The sequence below is a fragment of the Myodes glareolus genome, chromosome 3 (assembly GCF_982192425.1).
Source record: "Myodes glareolus chromosome 3, mMyoGla1.1, whole genome shotgun sequence".
In the NCBI taxonomy this organism is placed as follows: Eukaryota; Metazoa; Chordata; class Mammalia; order Rodentia; family Cricetidae; genus Myodes; species Myodes glareolus.
Window position 1 is genome coordinate 127141962 of NC_142028.1, and position 23567 is coordinate 127165528.

The 23567-nt window shown below is 41.7% G+C and overlaps 1 long non-coding RNA gene across 2 annotated transcripts in view; it reads right to left on the minus strand.

Annotated features, from left to right (window-relative positions):
• Nucleotides 1-23567, minus strand: part of LOC146895049 (uncharacterized) — a 54133-nt gene that overhangs the window by 16174 nt on the left and 14392 nt on the right. The window lies entirely within an intron of this gene.

Below are 23567 nucleotides of genomic sequence, written 5' to 3' on the forward strand. Positions count from 1 at the left end.
TGCCCATTCTCATAGGAAAACATTTCATTCACTTCTAAGGCTTCACTATTTGTTCCACACATTATTGCAGTGTGTGTGTGTGTGTGTGTGTGTGTGTGTGTGTGTGTGTGTAGCTCCCACCTCTCACTCTCATTTCTCCATACAAAGGAAAATGGTGGTTCCCATAGCTGCCAGTCCACCTTGGCTGTGAGGACATAAATACCCTAGAGAAGTGGGTCCCAGTCCCTGGAATCTGAAATGCCCCTTCCATCATGAGAACTGCCCTTGTCTGTAAACGCACTCAGCACTCTTGTCCTGAGCACCAGCGTACAGCAAGTCCCATGCAAGACACCCATGTGACCCATCATGGTGGAGCACATTTACACTCTATCTTTCCGAGGCAATCTGGGTCTTTTCTGGATTCCATTCTTTTTCTGGATAGTCACGGAGAAATACCAGCATGTATAAGGATAAAGAAAAGTCCCAGAAAGAGGTTCTTCTCCCAAGACCAAATGTCTTGATTCCTGGTGTCTGGTCCAGGTCACTTTTCCCCATCTTCCCCAGTATCTCAGGGGTGACAATCCACTTTTCTGTCTTTGAGTCAGCTTTCTCTGAGCTCTTGTAAAAATACATCCCTAACTTGCTTTTATCATTAAATCCAGTTATGTGCCTTCAATAGCCATTGGACTCTAACCGTGGTTCTCTCCTGAGAATTTATACTGAAGACTGACATGCACCAGCCAGTACAGTGGTTTTTCTAGAATTGATCTTTCCAAACCAGAAGAAATATCTCACATTGCAAGCTAGGACCAAGATTAAAAAACAAACAACAACAAAATAACCCTTGTATTTACCATCTTGACTGTATGATAATCTCACTAGTCACACATTATGTTTTGTAAACCACTCTCATAGTAAGCAATCCAGATATTTGAAAGCTAAAATATACTTCCCTCATTCCAGAGGAGCAAGGACCCCAATGCAATTGCGTCCGGGACAGGCAGGACTTGGGAATGTTTGTCCCTCGATCAGCAAGTACAGCTATGGAGAGGCACTTGGATTTACTCTACATCTGTAGTGGCCGAAGTCCCAGTGTTCAGTTACTAGCAAAATATATCATGGGGAGGCTGGATCGAGCAGGGAGAACATCCATTCTGATCATGCAACGCTGTCGACAGCAGTGCAGCAGCTTCCTGGTTGAGTTGGTGTTCAGGTCATGACAGTGCTATGGTTCTAGAAGGGCCAGGCTCCTGGTTGCCGGATTTTGAGGAGGTGACTGTTGCTATGGCATCTCACGTCCTGGGAGCGGCTGTAAAGGTGTCCCTGTAAAGGCCCATTCTGTTTTGCTGGTCCTATTTATAGCACTGTGATCAATCTCTTGTTAACCTTGGTAATGTCGCTAGCATGAAGTCTGTTCCCTCCCATGATTCCTTTGGGTACCCTCTCAATATGTTCAAGCTGGCTGCACTCGGCCACTGTCCTCTTCTTGGTGGTCTTTCCTACCCAGTCAGCATCTGACCATTCATCCAGTATCTCATTCCAACCACTGTCAACTCACTCACACTTTGCAAAATCCTTCCCAACTCACACCCTTGGCGGTCCTTACAAGCCCCTCCCCAGACAGCATTTATAAGTGAGTGGTGTCATTCACCCAGTTCTTCCTGGTTGGCCATTTTCCATATCCACATTCATTTTTTCCTCAAACCAGCCTTAGGAGTAGACAGCATTACCCTTGTGCTCCTACCCTTGTGGTCCCGATAATGACAGAGTTCAAACCTCTGAGTGCATGGTCAACATCTCCCAGCCAGCAGAGGGTAGAGTTTAATTCAGGAGTCACACGGACCTCTCCTTTATACCTGCCCCTCCTCCTGTTGCCTTTGCATAAATCACTTTGAACTCCTTCCCATCTTCCCATTACTCCAGCCTTCCATATTTTCCCTGTCACCATTTCCATGGAAGCTTGCTTCCCATTTTTCTTTGCAATGCTCTCTTCCATTTCCATGTTTCTTCCGCAGACGCCTTCTGGTTCTTCTGCTGCTCTCCCGACCCCAGTGACTGCACTCTTCTTTGCATCCCTTGGTTATCTCTACAGACATCCCCACTGACTTCCAATCCCAGAATGCACTAGGAGTGCACAGTCAGCCTAGTTTCTGGGATGTGGCAGACAATTTATTGAATATTTTATAAATGAATATTGAAGAAAGTCATTTAAAGTCAAAGTCCATTTTATGGAAAGGACATTGCCTAAGACTTCCTGTCTCCATCTCCACACTGAAAAACAACCCGAACATAGGGGTGTAACTTGAGTGTGCTATGTGCTGTCTTTCTTATGAATGATTTTCAACACTCAAGGGAGGCCCTTTAAATAAAGATGACGTATACAGAAGATAGCATTCCCCTGTGCTTTCCAGGAATTTGGAAGGGGAAAAGACCATCCTTCCTTACCTTACTGGATGGTTCCTCTAGGCAAACTGCAGTGTGTATGCTGTGGAATGATGCACTTCCCTCTTCTCACTCTGAGTGAGGTTTGCTGTTTTCATCATATTGATATCAGAAATAATTAGTGAGGGGACTAACTTTAGAGAGTTTTATTACCTTTTGGTGGACCTCTGAATCAAATAAAAGTTGTAGGGTTTTTTTTAATCCTAAAATCTTAGACTCCACACAAGAGCAATAATTGTATTGTTTATATAATTATATAAATCTATATATAATCATATAAAATATAGTTATATTAAATTATAATTTCTAAGGTTAGACTCTAAGAATCAGCATTATTTTACATTCCCAAATTTTAAAACAAATTTAAGAATTAATGGTTTTGGAGGATGGGAGTAAGGAGAGTTATAGGGAGTGGGTTAATCAAAGCTAAGGATGTGTGTAAAAGCTTTTGGAGACCTGCTCCATATTTGTAAAATAATTACAAAATATACTTTTAAAGGCTATTGAACAGAGATATCCTGTATGGTGGACAATGCTGCTCCCAGAAGACACGAGTTAATACATAAAAATCTCAGTGCTTGGCATGAGGCCCCAGCACTCTCCAAAACAACACAGTCTCTTGTCGTTGCTCTTAGTTTTCCATCATAACTAGATGATAAAATCCAATGAAGGCACCACACTCTCTGCTGATACAGAGGAATCAATCTCAAATTAGCCAGGAAACTACCTCTATACTAGCTAGCTTTCATAGTGCCAAAAGGTGCCATATTTAACAATGAAGAAAAAAGACATTAGTGATCTTATCTAGTTCGGGACCCTGCAAACTATAATACTTGTCTACTAGACAAGATGTACCCACTGGTGCAATGGTGGTATGACTGTCATTGGTGTGACAAACTGTCTTCTGGTTGATTTTGAGTTCTGCTCCCAAGATAGTGTAAGTTCTGTTCTCTTGCCTCCATCTGTGGAGGCCCCGCCCCTATGGCTGCCAAACTTTGACCCCCTCCCCAGAGGAGTGTCAAAGTGGTCCACCAAGCCTTGGCCCCTCCCCCAGAGGAGGGTCAAAGTGGCCCACCAAACCTTGACTCCTCCCCCGGAGGAGGGACAAGGCAGCCCACCAAACCTTGACTACTCCCCTAGTCTATTTAAACTGCTCCTCAGAGAGTCCCTTTGTGGTCTCTCCCCTCCACACCAGATAGAACTCATGCCTATTGCTATAAACATAGCCTGGTTTCTGGCGGTGCTGCTGCGCTCTCACAAATGCACAGACCTCCACCGTGCTCTTCTCATGCCCTCTGATGTCAATCACGGCGTATTTACGTAGTCCACTCTGGCACATAAGCATGATGGGTAATGCTTACTGAACCCTTGCTCACCGGCTTCCAAGCGGCGAGCGGAAGCCTCCACAGACTGGAGCCCTTTCATCCTCCCGCTAGTCACACGAGATTATTGGAGAAACACGGGTTCGAAGAAATGTAAAAGCTTGCCCCAGCATAAGCAACTTCTTAGTTGAAGAACCAGATGTAAACATTCTCCTTCTGACTCCAGAATCTCCTTCAGCCACACGATGCTGAGAGCGGACAGGAGGCCACTTGACCTTGTGCAAGCCTCATCCAAAAGGATTTTGCCCACCTCTACCCACTCTGCTTCTACCACTTGGCTTCTTTGATAAAATCTCAAATTAGACATCATTTCTCAAGAACCACTGTCAGGTTAAATTGGACCTGCAACACGAGCCTGATGGCCTCGCCAGCAGCCACTCCCACTGGACACCCTGTATGTGTGTCTTTGCTCTGTAAGAAGCCCTTTAAATGCAGAGTCTGCAAAGTGGGCGTTCTTCCTTCAGTTACTCCGCCTGATCCTCCGCGATTCCCAGTCTACACTGGGCTGCTGAAAAGGAGCTGCCACTTTGAGCCTCTGCAGAATCTTGAGTTTTAAGGCTGGCTGATCCAGAAATGCCGTATCTCTCCTTTTTGCCACCAATACTGGTGAGTGAAAAATTATCAACAGAATAATACCAATCACCCTTGACCAAACTCAGAATAGGCAGGAAACAGCTCACTCCCCCATACAGAATCACCCAGATCTTTCTGTAATTTGGAGTCTTGGCACAACGTTTCTGGGCACCAGAGAGAGGAAGAAGTTTGGCCACCCCCATCCCGAAGTGTGTACTCATTTCCTGCCCAGGACAAACCACTTCCCTTCATGAGTGCCTGTCTGAGAACTCATTCCTTCTGGGGTAAAGCCCCGCCCCCACTTTCATCTGTCATGTGCTAGGAGCCCAACCTGACAACCAGCCAACACTGCAGCATTACTGCCTTTCCCAAACGTCATGTGACTCCTCCGGCTCTATCATCACTGTGATCCGAGGAGAACTCTTGACACACAGTGGGAATTTTATGTGTATTTCTTCAATAAATGAAAGGTGGAGCAAATGTTATCTTTGATGCCTACATATCACTTTTGAGTTTATAAAGCAATTACTTAAAATGACAGAGGAAAGAACTAAGCAATGCTGTCCACTGATAAAGACTGAGGGTCCCTGGTATTGATTTTTTTTTTACCCAGTGCCCGCCCACTCTTACAGTAAGAGAAGTCCGCCATATATGGCATATAACAACGTATTTATTTTGCTCTTGTAGAATTGTTGTTTTGTTTTGCTTTGTTTTTATTTCATTTTAAATCTTGATGGACTGAGTTAGAGAATCAGCTGCTGAGAGCTTCCAACTATCTAAACTTTGTATTTGATCTGACAGGCCAAGGGTTCAGTTGGTTTTAAAAGGTGCATTAGCATATCTGGTTACCAAAGCCAAGACTGTGTCCTGGAATAAGGAGGCTGCCATGTGAGCGAGGAGGCTTCTGGGCCAGTGGTGCCCATCTAGAGCGCCAGCGTTGTCGGGCAGGGGAGGGGGGGAGGGAGCAAGGCAGGAGGAGAGTTTGAAGATACAGCAAATAGAAGGCAAGCCTGGGTCACACGTTGAGATCTCATCTCAAAAGGTTAAGAAAATATAAGGAAGTTTAATAAAAGTCTCGCTAAAGAAGACATGAGAAGATAATGCTTCAGGAAAGCTATCACGTGGTTTCTGCTCTGTAAGATCTTTGTTTTGGTTTTCAGGTAGCTACCTACCCAAGATAGTACCAGGTGGTGAGCTGGAGGGAAAAGAAAATAATTTTTCCATTTACACTAGTAAGGGGCATTTAGTGAAGTGGATTTTTAAATTCTCTTTACAGTATATTTTAGATTGAACTACTTCACCTTCTAGAATTATAGTATCAGACATGAGGGCCTGTTAAAAGCATGTACCAAAGCACGTCCATGCGAGTGGAGAAACACAGCAAGGACAAAATGCCACCACCATCGCCCTTTAGTCACGTGGTGGGCAGCTTGATTTAAATAGAAGCTGCTGTCGCTTACAAACAAGCACTTCCTGTGTTTACTCTTTTCTCCTTTTACATGAAGTATGAACAAGAATGATGCTCTACTTGCAAAAAGAAAAAGAAAGAAAAGAAAAAAAAATGAGGTAAAGAAGGGAATTCTGAGACACAAGCTTCCTGGGGGCATTTCTCCATGAAGTGAGGTTATTTCAAGCTTCCATTGTCTCTTAATTGTCATAATTCTGAAAGTTGCAGAAAATTGGTAGCAATACACATTAGTCTTACCCATAAAAACATAATTTATGTCCTAGACAATAGAACTGATTTTTTTCCCTCTGTGGTTGTACATTCAAATTTATGGTTATTCAAAATTTTTTTCCTATTCTTAAACCTGCTCCAACCCAAACTGTTAGTATTTGTAGAAAAACTGTCCTGGGTAATTGGTCCGCTTTCTTTACAGCTGTTGTCAACTCAACAATGTTGTATTTGTGGACACACAGATTCACACACACATGCAGGACTGCAAAATTGACACTGTATTCAACTGCTGCAGCAACCTTTGAGAACTATTCTCACTGAAGAGTCGTGACTATTTGAGTAATTTTAAATCTGAATATGAGAGAAAGCTAAATATGGCGTTAAAAGAGAGTCCTTGTGTTCCCCCCTTTAAAGATGTGAAAGTCCAGATGCTGAGGATGAGACAAAGGGCACCCCACTGAGAAGAGCTTCTGCGGTGCTTCAGCCAGATTTTCAGACAACAAGTTAGTTTCATTCAGTTTCTGAGAAGCTTCTTCATCTCTTCCATGACTCCTCAAAAGAACAACAGGTCTGCACAGAGCAGCAGACTGCCATCCCCTCTCCCCCAGGAAGGCTCAGGCTAGATGTGCTTTTATGGAGCTTGGAAACTAATTTGGAAAATAGGTGGTGTATACACAAAGCATTCTGATAAAAGTGTATGATGATTATGTTAAAGCTCACAAACGAACCGGTTGGTGGTGGTGCACGCATTTAATCCCAGCACTCGGGAGGCAGAGGCAGGTGGATCTCTGTGAGTTTGAGGCCAGCCTGGTCTACAAGAGTTAGTTCCAGGACAGGCTCCAAAGCTACAGAAAAACTCAGAACAACAACAACAACAACAACAAAAACCCTCACAAATGTAAACAATAGCAAATGGTATACAATGAGCTTACTATCCACCAGTCACTTGTTTAAGAACTTTTACATCCAGAGGGCTCACTTCATCTTATTTCTGTGGTATTGATCCTATTATTATCCCCATTTTCAAGAGAAGCCATCAAGGTTCTGAGAGACTAATTTAACTCAGTGTACATGGTGGTGGTGGTGACTGATTGAGGGCGGAGCTCTGAAATAAATTAGGAAGCCACCCTGTAAGTCACACCCTCTGGGGAAGAAGGGGGACCATGACAGGGGTGCAGGTACGGGGGGGGGGGGCGAGTGAGAGAAGGAAGCCTGGAAAAGTACATTAGGAAGAGCACTGGAGAGGAAATGGCGCAGGGAACAGGCCAGATGAAGAAGGAGAAGTCAAGGATCCCTTAATATCATACTTTGAATATGTCTTACTCAGATAAACATGTTTTATTAAAAAAACATGCTGAGAGGGGCTGCTGAGATGATACTTGCCTAGTAACATGGATTAGATTCCCCAAACCATGTCAAACTGCAGACTTTACAGAGACAGCAGTAAAGTGTTCCCTGTTTCCAGAGGAAGTGTCTTAGAAAGTGTCACTGCTGCTGGGAGGAAATTCCGTGACCAGAAACAACTCAAGGAAGAAAGGGTTTATTTGATTTCCACATCACTGATCACCTCATCGAAGGCAGTCAGGTCAAGCACTCACACAGGGCAGAACCGGGAGGCAGGCGCTGATGCAGAGGCCATGGGTGCTGCTTACTGGTTTACTCAGTCCGCTGTCTTGGAAAATCCAGGACCACCAGCCCAGGGTGGCACCACCCACAATGAGCTGGGCCATCCTACATCAGTCATTGAGTAAATTCCCTTCAGACTTGCCAACAACCAGATCTTACAGAAACATTCTCAATTGGGGCTCCCTTCCTCTCAGACGGCTCCAGCTTGTGTCAGCATGATATTCCACCAGCCAGCACAGGCACCAAGCAGATCAGTGAGCCCTTTCCTGGGCCTGGATAAACAAGAGCCAAGGAGGGAATGGAGTAGCATGCATCTTACTTCTTCTGTTGGAAGAAAAGCCTAAAGAATGGGAGTGTGCCTCTTGCATTCATTGCCCTTTAACATAAAGCCAGGAAACAAAGGAACCATGTTAATAAAAGTGCACAACTGGAATGAAGCTCCATGGTAGAATATTGAGGGTTGCCCATTATTGCCCCCTCAATACCAAAGTACGGATCTAGACAGAGTTTAAAAAGTAAAGTAAATAAATAAAGTAAGATATGACATAAAATTTTGCATTATGATAGAATGTAAATAATTTTAAATTAATAGATTTGTAAGCAATTGCATTGGTATCTACTCATTGTTCACGATATTTCATTTCCTCAAGCTCCTTATGCACACCACGTCATTTTACAGTATTTGCTCCCCTCTTATTTGCTCATCTTAATTCTCCATACTTCTGTTTCCCCGGCGTCCACTACTCTCCATCTTCCTCCAGCCTCTTTCCTTCTTTAACAAGTTGATATCTATCAGTTCTATCCTTTAAGCTGCCAACAAGTAATTGGAAAACAATATTCAGGGAAGTAGAGCAATTATAATACTTAAAATTTCACAGAAATGAACGTAATTTCTAATGAAAGATGTAAACATTCTTCAGACTGAAAACTCTAAAACAGTTCTTGGAGAAGATGAGGACCTTTCACAGAGACTGCAAGTATACACCAAAATAACCTATCCAAACTGAGCCTGAGGAACAATGCCATGCCAGCTAAAATTCCTACGAGTGTGATTTTTTTCTAATGGAAATTAGGAAACTAATGAAAAAAACATCCAGGACAGTACCCATGAGGCCCATCCCTTCTTTAGGAACTAATGATCACTAGTGACTGGAGGAGTAGCTTGAATTAGAAAGGTTCACATAGGTTCATACCTTTGAAAACTTGATCTCCAGTTGGTGGAACCTTTTGGAAGGGATTGGGGGTGCGGCGTTATTGGAGGACTAGAGATAATCTAAGAGGTTTCATAAGATTCTCGCCTCCCACTTGTACATTGAAATGTGAGCTCACAGTTGTTCTGCTGCTCAACCTTTGCTCTGTCATCATGGACTCTAACCCTTTGGAATCACCTGTAGAACCAATTAAATGTTTTTTTTATAAGTTTCTTGGTTCAGTGTTTTGTAAGAGCAATAGAAAAGTAAATAAGACAGGGTGTAACTTTTCTCTAACATAGCCACTGGGGAACTAAGTAGAAAGAAGAGGGGGTAAAGAAGAAAATGAAAGGGAGCTACCAGCAGATAATGCAGGTGAATATGATCACAAAACAGTATATGTATGCATGAGACTATCAAAAAACAAAAAGAAGAAAAGAAGTTGACAAACTAGATTGAAGACATGGTTCTGTTGCAGAGTTTTTACCTAGAATGTTTGAAGCCCTGGGTCCAGCACCACATTAAAAAAAAAAAAGGAAGAAAAGAAGTTGACAAACTGTGTCCATTCGAAAATGCACAGAACTTAAAATAGCCAAAACATCTTTGAAGAACATGAGCAAATTGCAAGATTTATCAGAAGTTGACTTACTACAAAGCAAAGAAAATTAAAACAGGAAGAGGAAAAACAGGTAAATGAATTCGCAGTAAGATGTTAATATTCTCCCTAGTAAACAATATCAGAACAATTGACTATCTACATAAAAATGTACCTTTGGTTCCTGCACTTGGTACATACCATACATTAAAAATTAGAATCTGGACAGGTGGTGATTGTGCACACATTTAATTCCAACACTTGAGAGGTAGTCAGGTGGATCCGTGTGGGTTTGAGGCCAGCCTGGTCTGTAGAATGAGTTCCAGGATAGCTAGGACTGTTTCACAGAGAAACCCTACCTCGAAAAAAAAAATGTGGATATAATACTGAATGGAAACAGTAAGACAGCAAAGCTTTTAAGATAATATATAGAATACTTTCATGATATTAAGAAGAAGCAGACAGAATACAAATCTTTTAACCTAGAACTTACTGAAATGAAGAACTTTTGGTTTCCCCTATATAAGTGAATTAAAAAATCAGAGATTGAGAAGACCCTTGTTATGTAGTAAAGGATTCAGAGCCACATGAAAATCTCTACATGTCCATTAAAAAGACAAATCATCTTCATAGAACACATAGTATCCACTCAAATGTATATTGAGCTAATGATTTGAACAAGGCTTCAACAAAGTGACTGCTGTGTGTCAGATGAGTTAATAATTCCCTGACAGTATTACTAGGACACCAAGCAAATGAGGACGGAAACCACAATGTGATGTAACTACACTCCCACCAAAGACTGAAATCAAGCTACGGCCAACACTAAGTGAGCAGCACAGCGAAGTTGTGAAGCAACTGGAAATCTCTTTCACTGCTGGGGAAGTGAAAGCGGTGCTGTCATTGGGAGCTCTGTCCAGCAGGGCTCACCAAAGCAGTACCCGTGCTTGTTTACGACCCAACTACTCCACACCTAGCCCCATTTTACAGAGGGGTCAGGTCATATGGACACAAAAAAGCAGATACAGGGATGGTTATAACAGGGAGCTTCTAGATTGGGTTAGCTGAGGCACACAGACCCACCTTAACTGTAGGGCGCAGTCTCCTTAGCTAGGATCCTTGACTGAATTAAAAGCAGAAAATAAACTGGGGACACACACTGAAGCCAGGAAGCTCCTGAAGCTCCTGTTGGTGGCAGCCACACCATAGTAGACTCTACCCTCTCTTCCTCCCTCCCTCTCTGTCCTTCCTGTTGGATTCTCAAGATGTAAGCTCTTAGCTACTGCTTCAGCATCTGTCATGACCAGCCATGCCTGCCTGTTTGTTGCTATGCTCCTCTCCATGATGGTCATATACTCATTCTGTGAAACTGCAAGCCCCAAATAAAATAAACATTCTTCTATAAGTTTCCTTGGTCATCGTGACTTATCATGGCAATAGAAAAGTAATTAAGACATACACCATTTCTCTCCATTACCCATAATAAGTCTCTTGTAAACTGACATATTCTTAGTTGTAAGCTATTTCCTCCAAATTAAAATTCTTTCTTAGATGAAGGAAGGGGCCTCATAAGACTCAGGAAGTAATGCTACAAACCATGGGGGGGGGGCGGTTGTTGCTGTTTTTTGTGATTCAGCTGCCTTTGGGTCACCCATACTCCATACGTAACCTCAGTAAACTAACTGGTTCACAAAGCTATAATTGGGTAGAATTGTTTCTTTCATCATCAGTGTCTTCTCTGGCATGAATAGACACTTGCTTGTTCACACAACACAATTGATATCCAAATAGAAGCCAGAAGGACCATAGATGAGTTGGGGAGGAGTGGTTACATAGTTACTACAATGGATTATTAGACATGTAACCAAAGCTGATGAATGTGAGTTGACCCAGCACAGCTACTTTTCCCATGTGGTTGGAGGTGGTATGCTTTATTGCTGTAGAGGTGCTGTGATGAATGACAACAGATACCAAAAAAAATCCATCTGATAGTGGAGTACACTGGTGGGAATCCTGAGGTACCCATCTTCCTTTACTTGGTATGAAGTAGTACACATCTTCATATGTGTGATGCTCACCTTACAAGGATGGAGATCCCTCCAGAGCTACCAGTCGACCAGAGAATCTCTGAATGTAGCACAAACAGAAAAGGATTATAAGCAAATTGTTGTGTCAATTATAAGACTTTTACTCTAGGTGATAAGACACGGAACAAATACCTGTGTCTCCAAAAGAGCCTGCCTGTGTAAGTGAGGGAGTACGATAGGAGAAAAGTCACGTGGAAACTGTTCCCTGCATTGGTCTCTAATTTGTAGAGGCAGAAGCAATGGGAATAAGAGAGGATGAGATGACATGTTGGCTTGCCCTCTGTGTAGCCCTGGCTGTCCTACAACTCACTCTGTAGACCATGCTGGCCTCAAATCCAGAGATCCTCCTGCCTCTGCCTCTGGAGTACTGGGATTAAAGGTATGAACCACTACTGCCCAACTGAGGCCAAATACAATGGAAAGTTTACTGTAAATTTGATCTGTGCTAGAGAATCCTAACTGGGATCCAAAAAGTTGAAACCTTTGAGAGTAGCTTCCTAGTGACTTAGTCAATGTGGTAGGAGTCATCAAACAGAACTCCCAAGTCTAAACTTTAGTACAGAGGAAGTGTAATCCAGGATTTAGTATGTAGTCAGAGAGTCTTAATAAGGGCATAGTACAGAAAACTATGATTAATCAGGGCATGCTTAGCATCTGAACTGCTTGAATTGGCAAAGACTGTTAATCCAGCAGTTTAAAAGCCTCCTGTCGACCCTGGTTTATGTGACGAAGGGACATAGGTGCAGATGGAATCAGTCTGAAAGCTGTGGATGCACAGAAACTGGGCAGTGCAACTACTTGTCTGTCCTAGAGACGATGGATGCAAAAACTGAAGTAATGTAAGGAAAATCAGGTCCTGATGGACTAATTTATATGAGTCTCCTGATACATGGATATGAATCCCAGAAGGATCAGGAATGAAGAAGACAACAGGGAAAAGATAGCATTACTGAGAACTTAGAATGAGAGAGGCAGTGTTTGATGTCCACTAGACTCGATAGCATCACATTCAAAGAAGAGTTTAGAAGTAGTTGACACAGCAAGAACCTAAAAACTTGAATGGGATTTTAGTGTTTTTACTGAGCCTGTGATGGGATCTTAATAAGACAGGAAAGGCATTGGCAAATCTAAATGAATGAGAACTATTTGTTAATCAAGCTGGCAAAGAGATAGAGCAACCACTAGAGAGAAGGAAAGATGACAAGGGCACCATTGAAAGGCCAATGTGACATGATTTGTGTTGAGCTGAATGATGGATGGAAATTTAACAGAAAGCAAAGACTAATTCTGATGAGCTTTCAGAGATTCCAAAACCTAAGCAACATTTCCCAGGAGGTGGAAACAATAAAACCGTGGGGACAAAAATCCAGAGGGTAAGCTTGTCCCAGAGGTCGGAAACTACTACCCCAGAGTAAGCAGTGTACTTTTCTCCTCTACAAGAAAATGCACTGGTGGAGATTATTTCCCCAAACCAGGACTTTCAGGATCCGTGTGTGACTTGGTAGAAAGGCAAGGGCCATAGTGCTGCCTTCAGACCTCACCAGAACTGGGGAGCCAGTGTCTGGCAAAAGTATAAGAGTCAGAGAAACTCAGCAGTTAAGAGCACTGGCTCCTCTTCCAGAGGTCCTGGGTTCAATTCCCAGCAACCATATGGTGGTTTACAACCATCTATAGTGAAATTTAGTGCCCTCTTCCTTCTAGTGTGCCGGCATACATGAAGGCAGAATACTGTATACATAATAAATAAACAAATTTTTTAAAAAAAATAACTTGCTTCCTTTTGGGCCTAAGCCAAGCAAAAGATTAAAAGCCAGCTCCATCAAGTTCATTAAGGTAGGGTGGGGGTGGAGCAGAGAAGATAGGGTATGTACAACATTCCCAAGGCAACAGTAGCATTCCAGAACAAGGAGGTTAGTTGGCTTGTGGATATTGTCTATAGACCACTGAGTATTAGATGGATTCGTGTATCCATCCATGCTGCTATGTCCAACACTGCTTTCTTGATGAAACAGTTTATGCAAGTAATAAAATATTCTTATGATGTACTGAATTTTGCTAACAATTCCTCTTTCCTAGCTCCTTGGCCACTTAAGACCAACTGATTCTTGCTTGTAGTAGACAAAAACAGGCCTTTATAAAATGTCTCAAGAGTAGGCCTGAGGCAGCAAACTCCACAAGAGCAGTACTGAGACAGTGACCTGGGCCGGAGCAGGTCTAAGATGGCAAGCTCCATGGGAGCAGGAGCAGATACAGATCAGGTACATTTGTGGAGGCAGAACTGAGCCAGCAACCTGGGCCTGAGCAGACCTGAGACAGCAAACTCCACAGGAGCAGGTACAGGGAAGCAACCACTGAGGGAATGGGCCAGAGCCAGAGATCTCTCTGCAGGTCCAGGCATGAATCTGGGACCTTCCAGGGAGCAGAACTGAGCCAGAAACCATGCAGGCCGAAGCATGAGTCTGGGACCTTCAAAGAACTAAGCATGAGCCAGGACCTCTGCACGTCTGGGCATGAGTCTGGGACCTCAGAGGAAGTAGGCAGGAACCAGAGACCACTGGAGGGCCCAAGATGAGTCTGGGACCTCTGAGGGAATAGGCCTGAGCCAGGTTGTCTGTGGGTCCAGTTTCACCTGAGTATGGGATCTCTGAGGGAGAAGATTGAAGCCAGAGACCTATGCAGGACCAACCCCAAGCCTGGAAGCTCTGCAGGAGTGGATCCAGATTAGGGACATTTACAGAAACAGGTCTGAGCTGGCAACTGAGGCCAGAGCAGGCCTGAGACAGTGAACTCCAGGGGAGCAGAGCAAATCCCAGGAGCAAAGAGCAACATCCAGAAACACTGAGTGACCAATGGGGTAACTGGAACCATGGCAATGACTATACCATGAGGAGCAACCACCTGAGCCTTGGATCCACTGGCACCTGGAATATTAATCACAAGAGCCACAGACAGTCCCACTACATGAGTTAGAAGAAAACATAAGTAGACAAGGTATGAACACATGCAACATGTGTTCTAGTATAATCTAGTGGCCCTACAACAGCAAGACTTGAACAACCAAATATAGAGGAAGCAGAAGAAAATGACCTAAAAAATAACTTCGGGAGAATGCATAAGACTCTTAAAGAGGAAATGAGAAATTCCTTCAAAGAAATGGAGGAAAAGACAAAAATGGGAAGACATCAACAACTCCCTTAAAGAAAGCCAAGAAAAAGTCATCAACCATATGAAAGAAACTATTCAAGACTTGAAAACTGAAATAGAGACAATAAAGAAAACACAAACCGAGGGAATTATGGAAGCAAAAATCATGAGAAAACAATCAGGAACAACAAATGAAAGCATAAACAGCAGAATACAAGAGATGAAAGAGAATCTCAAGCACTGAAGGTACAATGGAGAAAATAGACTCATCGGTCAAATAAAACATTAAATCTAACAAAAGCTTAACACAAAAAAATCCAGAAACTATGGGACACCATAAACAGACCAAACCTAGGAATAATAGGTGTAGAAGAAGAAGTTGTTCAACTCAAAAAGCACAAAATATATATTTAACAAAATCATAGAAAAAAGCATTCTCAACCTAAAGAAATATATACCTATGAAGATACAAGAAGATTACAGAACACCAAATAGACTAGATCAAAAAGAAAAAAGTCCCCTTGCCACATAATAATCAAAACACTAAACATACAGAATAAAGAAAGAATATTAAGAGCTGCAAAGAAAAAAGGCCAAGTAACATATAAAGGCAGACCTATCAGAATTACACCTGACTTCTCAGTGGAGACAATGAAAACCAGAAGGTCATAGACAAGCATTATGCAGACATTAAGAGACCACAGATGCCAGCCCAAAATACTATAACCAGCAAAACTTTCCATTACCATAGAAGGACAAAACAAGATATTCCATGACAAAACCAGATTTAACCCATACCTAGCCACAAACCCAGCCCTACACAAAGTACTAGAAAGAAAACTCCAACCCAAGGAAGTTGGCTACATTAACAAAAACACAGACAGTTGATGATCTCACAAAAGAAAATCCCAAAGAAGGAAACAACACACAAATTAACATCACCAACAAAAAACTAAATTAAAAGGAGATAGTAATCACTTGTCATTAATATTCCTTAGTATAAAAGGACTCAACTCACCTATAAATTACAGGCTAACACATTGGATATGAAAACAGAATCCATCCTTCTGCTGCATACAAGAGACACACCTCATCCTCGAAGACAGACATTGCCTCAGAGTAAAGGGTTGAGAAAAAATTTTTCCAATCGAATGAACCTAAAAAACAAGTTGGTATAGCTATCCTAATATCTAACAAAGTAGATTTCAAACTAAAATCAATCAAAAGAGACAAAGAAGGACATTTCGTATGAGTCACAGGAAAAATCCATCAAGAGGAAATTTCAATACTGAACATCTATGCCCCAAATACAAGGACACCCTAGTATGTAAAAAATAAAAATCACTTCTAAATCTTAAATCATACATTAAACCCCACATACTAATAGTGGGAGACTTCAATACGCCCTTCTCACCACTGAACAGTTCAGCCAGACAAAAAAATTAACAAAGAAATAAGGGAACTAACATATGTTATGACTCAAATGGTGGTGTGGGAATATTGTCTGTAATCTGTCAATCATGTTTTAAATATATGCTGATTGGCCAGGCAGGAGGTGTAGGTGGTAAAACCAGACAGGAAGTGGAAATGATGCAAGAAGAGCAGAAGAATTCTGGGGAGGAGGAAGTTGATTCCTCCCACTCCTGCCCAGATCACCGAAGAAGCAACATGTGAACTGACAGCTGGAAAAGGTACTGAGCCACATGGCTAACACAGACAAGAATTATGGGTTACTGTAATATGTAAGAATTAGTTAACAAGAAGCCTGAGCTAATGGGCCAATCAGTTTATAATCTTATGGAGTCCTGTGTGTGATTTTCTTTGGGGTTTGCTGGTTGTGGGGTACTGGGCGGGACATATACCCCAACAAGCCAGCCCTCATGTTACAAAATAGACTTAACAGACATCTATAGAATATTCCATCCAAACATAAATAAATATACCTTCATCTCAGCACCTTATGGGACCTTCTCAAAAACTGACCACATACTTGGTAATAAAACAAACCTCAACAGATACAAAAAAAGAAAACTGGAATAACCCCATGTACCTTATCAGATCACGATGGTTTGAAACTAGAATTCAACAGTAACACTAATTCCAGCCCAAAAATACATGGAAATTAAATAATACTCACCTGAATCATCAATGAGTCAAGGAAAAAATAAAGGGGTCCCTTTGTTCTAAAAGCCTGCCTGCAGCAAGGTAAGACTGCAGGCAGGGAGACTTCTGACCAGCGAGTGACTCTGATCCTGTAGCAGAAGATACAATGAAGGGGTAAGTGTGTTCCTGACCGCCACACAAGTCCGGAAAGGGAACACACAATCTTCCTGCCATCCTTATCTCCCTGGCTACTCCAAAGGGGTGGCTTCCCCCAGCTAAACCCTCTCTCCTCCTACGCCATCCCAGCTTTCTGCCTGGAACCCCTACCCTTCCTCTATCCCTTTTTCGGGGCTTAAATTCCTCCAACTCAGCCTGGGTGGGCGCCGCGGCCGGAACGGGCAGTGAGTGCAAACAGGAAGGAGTTCCTTTGTTTTACTAGCCTGCCTGCAGCAAGGTAGGACTGCAGGCAAAGTGATTCCTGGATAGCAAGGGGCACTAATCGGGTAGCAGAAGACCCAGCGAAGGGAAGAGTCATTGGAGAGAATCTGAAGGAAGAGATGGGCAGGCGCCAAGGCAAGAATTCCTCCAACAATCTGAAAAACAACATGAAAACACCAGATCCCAGCGATCTTACGACAGAAGGACTTGAACGCCGTATTCTGGAAGAAATGGAAAACAGTGTCATTATGAAAGCAATAGAGTCTCTTAAACAGGGTATGAATAACTCACTTAAAGAAATAGAAGAGAAATATAACAAAAAGATGGAAGATATGAGTAAAGAAATGGAAGAGAAATATAACAAAAAGTTTGAAGAAATGAGTAAATTCGTAAATGATACCCTGGGAAACCAAGAAAAAACAATCAAACAGGTAATGGAATCAGTTCAAGAATTGAAAACTGAAATGGAGGCAGTGAAGAAAACACAAACCAAGGGCCGACTGGATATGGAAAATCTAGGTAAAGAAACAGAAACTTCAGGAACAAGCATAACCAATAGAATACAAGAGATAGAAGAACGAATCTCAGATTATGAAGACACCATAGAGAAAATAAACGCTCTGGCCAAAGAAAATAGCAATTCCAACAAATTCTCATCACAAAACATTCAGGAAATATGGGACATAATAAAAAAAAAACAAATCTAAGAATAATAGGAGTAGAAGAAGGAGAAGAATTGCAGATCAAAGATCCAGAAAATATATTCAACAAAATTATAGAAGAAAACTTTCCCATCCTAAAGAATGATATTCCTATGAAGGTTCAAGAAGCATACAGAACACCGAATAGACTGGATCAGAAAAAAACATCCCCTCGCCATATAATAATCAAAACACAAAGCATCCAGATTAAAGAAAGGATATTAAGAGCTGCAAAGGAAAAAGGTCAAGTAACTTATAAAGGTAAACCTATCAGACTTACACCAGACTTCTCTATGGAAACCATGAAAGCCAGAAGGTCCTGAATAGAGGTACTGCAGAAACTAAGAGACCATGGATGCAAGCCCAGACTACTATACCCAGCCAATCTATTGTTCATTATCAACGGAGAAAACAAAATATTCCAGGATAAAAACAAATTTAACAATACGTAGCTACTAATCCAGCCTTACAGAGAATATTAGAAAGAAAATCACAACACAAGGAATCCAACATTCCCAACACTGCCTACAATAACTCAAACATCTAGCGACCCTTCATAAGTACAACTCAAAGAAGGAAAACACATACACTCTACTACCCAAAAAAAAAAATGACCGGAGTCAACAACCACTGGTCATTAATATCACTTAATATCAATGGACTCAATTCACCTATAAAGAGGCACAGACTTAGAGGTTGGATACGAAAACAGGATCGAACATTCTGCTGTTTACAAGAAACACACCTCAACCACAAAGACAGACACCTACTCAGAGTAAAGGGTTGGGAAAAGGTTTTCCAAGCAAATGGACCTAAGAAACAAGCGGGTGTGGCCATTCTAATATCTAACAAAATCGACTTCAAACTAAAATCAATCAGAAGAGATGGAGATGGACATTTCATACTCATAACTGGAACAATTCATCAGGAAGAAGTCTCAATCCTGAATATATATGCCCCTAATATAAAGGCACCCACATATGTAAAAGAAACTCTTCTAGAACTCAAGGCAGTCTTCAAACCACACACACTACTAGTAGGAGACTTCAACACTCCTCCTTCACCAATGGACGTGTCAATCAGACAGAAACCAAACAGAGAAATAAGAGATTTGTTGGAGGTATTGAATCAAATGGACTTAGCAAACATCTATAGAACTCTCCACCCAAATAGGAAAGAATATACCTTCTTCTCTGCAGCTCATGGAACCTTCTCGAAAATTGACCACATACTCGGTAAAAAGCAAACTTCCACAGATACAAAAAAATATTAGTAACCACCTGTGTCTTGTCAGATCACCATGGATTAAAGTTAGAATTCAACAACAATGCTTCCCCCAGGAAGCCAACAAACTCATGGAAGTTGAACAGTCAACTACTAAATCACCCCTGGGTCAAGGAAGAAATAAAGAAAGAAATTAAAGTCTTCCTTGAATTTAATGAAAACAAAGACACAACATACTCAAACCTATGGGACACTATGAAAGCAGTGCTAAGAGGAAAGTTCATAGCACTAAGTGTCCAATTAAAGAAAGCGGAGAAAGCACACATTGGAGACTTAACAGCACACCTGAAAGCTCTAGAAAAAAAAGAAGCTGATTCACCCAGGAGGTCTAGAAGACTGGAAATAATCAAACTGAGGGCTGAAATCAACAAAATAGAAACACAGAAAACAATCCAAAGAATCAATGAATCAAAAAGCTGGTTCTTGGAGAAAATCAACAAGATTGACAAACCCCTATCCAAATTAATCAAATGGCAGAGAGAGAACATGCAAATTAATAAGATCAGAAATGAAAAGGAGGACATAACCACAGACACAGAGGAAATTCAGAGAATCATTAAATCTTTCTATGAAAGTTTAAATGCCACAAAGTTGGAAAATGTTAAAGAAATGGACATTTTTTAGATCAGTACCATATACCAAAGTTGAACCAAGACCAGGTGAACAATCTAAATAGACCTGTCAGTCGTGAAGAATTAGAAGCTGTTATCAAAAATCTCCCTACCCAGACCCAAAAAGAGGAATATGGTATGTACTCACTCATAAGTGGTTTCTAGCCATAGTTAAAGGTCTTTGAGTCTAGAATTTGTGATCCTAGAGAAGCTAAATAAGAAGGTGAACCTGAAGAAAATCATATAGTTATCCTCCTGGATAGTGGAACTAGGCAAGATTGCCAGGCAAACTCGGGTGCATGGGGGGTGGAGGGGTGGTAGTAAGGGAAGAAGGTCAGGGAGAGGGGAGAGGGGGAGGATTGGGGATGGCTTGTGGGAATGGGAGGGGGGAGGGAGGAAGGATGGCTGTGGGAGCAGGGAGGTTTATATCTCAGCTAAGGGAGCCATTTTAGGGTTTGCAAGAGACTTGATTCTGGAGGGGTTCCCAGTAAAAATTAAATTAAAAAATTTAAAAATTTAAAAATTTAAAAAAATTAAAAAATAATAAGAAGAAAAATGGAAAGAAAACGCTTTACTGAGTCAGGTAAGCCAGACCCAAAAAGAGGAATATGGTATGAATTCACTCATAAGTGGATTCTAGCCATAATTAAAGGTCTTTGAGCCTATTATTCATGATCCTAGAGAAGCTGGATAGGAGGGTGAACCTGAAGAAAATTCAGGTAGTTTTCCTCCTGGAGATTGGAAATAGACAAAAGTCCCAGGTAACCTCGGGTGTATGGGGGGGTGGGGGTGGGGGGGGATGGGAGGGTTGCTGGAAGGGGAGAGGGTTAGAGAGAAGGGAGCAGGGGAGGAAGGGGGAATGCTTGGGGGACTGGGAGGGGGGGAGGGAGGAAGGATAGATATGGGATCAGGGAAGAATATATCTCAACTAAGGGAGTCAGTTTAGGGTTTACTAGAGACTTGGTTATAAATGGGATCCCAGGTCCAAGGAGAGATCCCCAGATTGTTCTCTGGACAGAGGAGAGGGTGCCTGAACTGGCCTTGGCCCATAACCATACTGATGAATATTTTGCCTATCACCATAGATCCTTCATCTGGCGATGGATGGAGATGGAGACGGAGACCCACATTGGAACACTGGACTTAACTCCCTAGGTCCAAACGAGAAGCAGAAGGAAAGAGAACATGAGCAAGGAAGGCAAGATCAGAGGGAACCTTCATCCGACGAGGGATGGCGATACAGACGGAGACCCACATTGGAGCACCGGACTGAGTCCCCAAAGATCCAAACGAGGAGTAGAAGGAGGAAGAACATGAAAAAGGAAATTAGGACCGCGAGGGGTGCGATCACCCACTGATACAAGGGGACTGATCTAATGAGAGTTCACCAAGGCCAGTTGTCTGGGACTGAGCGAGCACGTATTACAGCCAGATTCTCTGAATGAGGTCGGATTCTCTGAATGTGGCTGGCCAGGAGTCTTTCTGAAAAGCCATTGACAATGATACTGGGACTTGTTTCCTCTGCATATACTGGATTTTTGGGATCCAGTCTGTTTGGATGCTCACCTTCCTGGACCTGGAGGGAGGGGGGAGGAGCTTGAACTACCCACAGGGCGGGAGACCCTGACTGCTATTGGGGATGGAGAGGGAGGAGGGGAGGGAGTGGGGGGAGTAGGAGGGTGTTGGGAAAAGGGGTGGAAATGGAGACTTTTGTATTTTAATAAACTTGGAGAAAAAAAATAAAGGGAGAAATTAAAGACTTCCTAAAATTTAGTGAAAATGATCAAAGAACATACCCAAATTTATGGGACACAGTGAAAACTTTGTTAATAGGAAAGTACATAGCACTAAATGCCTACATAAAGGAACTGGAAAAAATCCCACACTAGTGAATTAACAGAACATTTGAAAAGTTTAAAACAAAAAGAAGCAAACTGACCCAAGAGAACTGGATGGCAGGAAATAATCAAACTGAGAGCTGAAATCAACAAAATAGAAACAAAGAAAAAAAAATCAATGAGACAAAGAGTTGATTTTTCAAGAAAATCAACATACTAGAAAAACCTTTATCCAAACTAACCAAAAGGCAAAGAGAGATTATCCAAATTAACAAAATCAGAAATGAGAAGGGGATATACCAACAGACACAGAGGAAATCAAGAGAATCATCAGGTCATATTTCAAAATCCTTTACTGCACAAAATTGGAAAACTTAATGAAAATGGACAACTTTCTGGATAAATCTCACTTACCAAAATTAAATCAAGACCAGATAATCAAATAAACAGACCTATAGCTGTTAAAGAAATAGAAACAGTCATCAAAAGTCTCCCAACCAAAAAAAAAAAAAAAATCCCTGGACCAAATGGTTTCAGTTCAGAATTCTACAAGATTTTCAAAGAAGAACTAATACCAATACTCGTCAAATTTTTCCACACAATAGAAAAAGAAGAAACACTGCCAAACTCTTTCTATGAGGCTACAATTACCCTGATACTCAAACCACATAAAGGCATTGCTAAGAAGAGAATTACAAACCAATCTCTGTAGAAGGCCGCAACCACACTCTCCACCATAGATGGCGCTGCACCGCCAGGTGAGCTAGAAAGCTCACACGTGTTGGTATTTTTCCACTACTCCCAAGGTATCACCTGGGACTGGGAGCAGTTGACCAATCCAAGAATGACACGTCCAAAGCAGGGTCTGTTTCCTATATAAGGGATGGGTTCCATCTTATCTGGGTCTCCACCATGTGGCTTATGCTCTAGCTCCCAAGAGACATAAAGCTTTTCTGCAGAAGGATCCTATGTGTACCGCGTGGTTCTTGCTGGCAAGACGGTAGCGCGGGACAAATCTCACTTATGAACATTGATGCAAAATACTAAATGAAATACTGGTGAATCAAATCCAAGGACACATCAGAACCATCATCCACCATGATCAAGTTGGCTTCATCTCAGCGATGCAAGGATGGTTTAACATATGAAAGTCTGTCAGCATAATCCTCCATATAAACAAACTGAAAAATAAAATCCACATAATCATCTCATTAGATGCTAAAAAAGCTTTCAACAAAATACAACATTCCTTCATGATAAAGGTCTTGGAGAGAGCTAGGATACAAGGAACATGCCCAAACATAATAAAGTCAATATACAGCAGGCCAACAGCAAACATCAAAATAAATGGAGAAAAACTCAAAGACATCCAACTGAAATCAGGAACAAGACAATCTCTCCATATCTAGTCAATATAGTACTTGAGGTTCTAGCTAGAACAATAAGACAACAAAAGGAGATTAAGGGGATACAAATCAGAATAGAAGTCAAACTATCAGTATTTGCTGATGATATAATAGTTTATATAAATAACCCCAAAAATTCTACCAAGGAACTTCTACAACTCATAAACACTTTTGATAATGTAGAAGGATACAAGATTAACTCAAAAAAATCAGTAGCCCCCCTTTATACAGATGATAAATGGGTTGTGAAAGAAATCAGAGAAATGATGCCCTTCACAATAGCCACAAATAGCATAAAATATCTCAGAGTAACTCTACAAACAAGTGAAAGACCTGTATGACAAGTACTTTAAATCTTTGAATAAAGAAATTGAAGAAGACACCAGAAAGTGAAAAGCTCTCCCATGCTCTTGGATAGGCAGAATTAACATAATGAAAATGGCAATCTTACCAAAAGCAATCTACAGATTCAATGCAATGCCCATCAAAA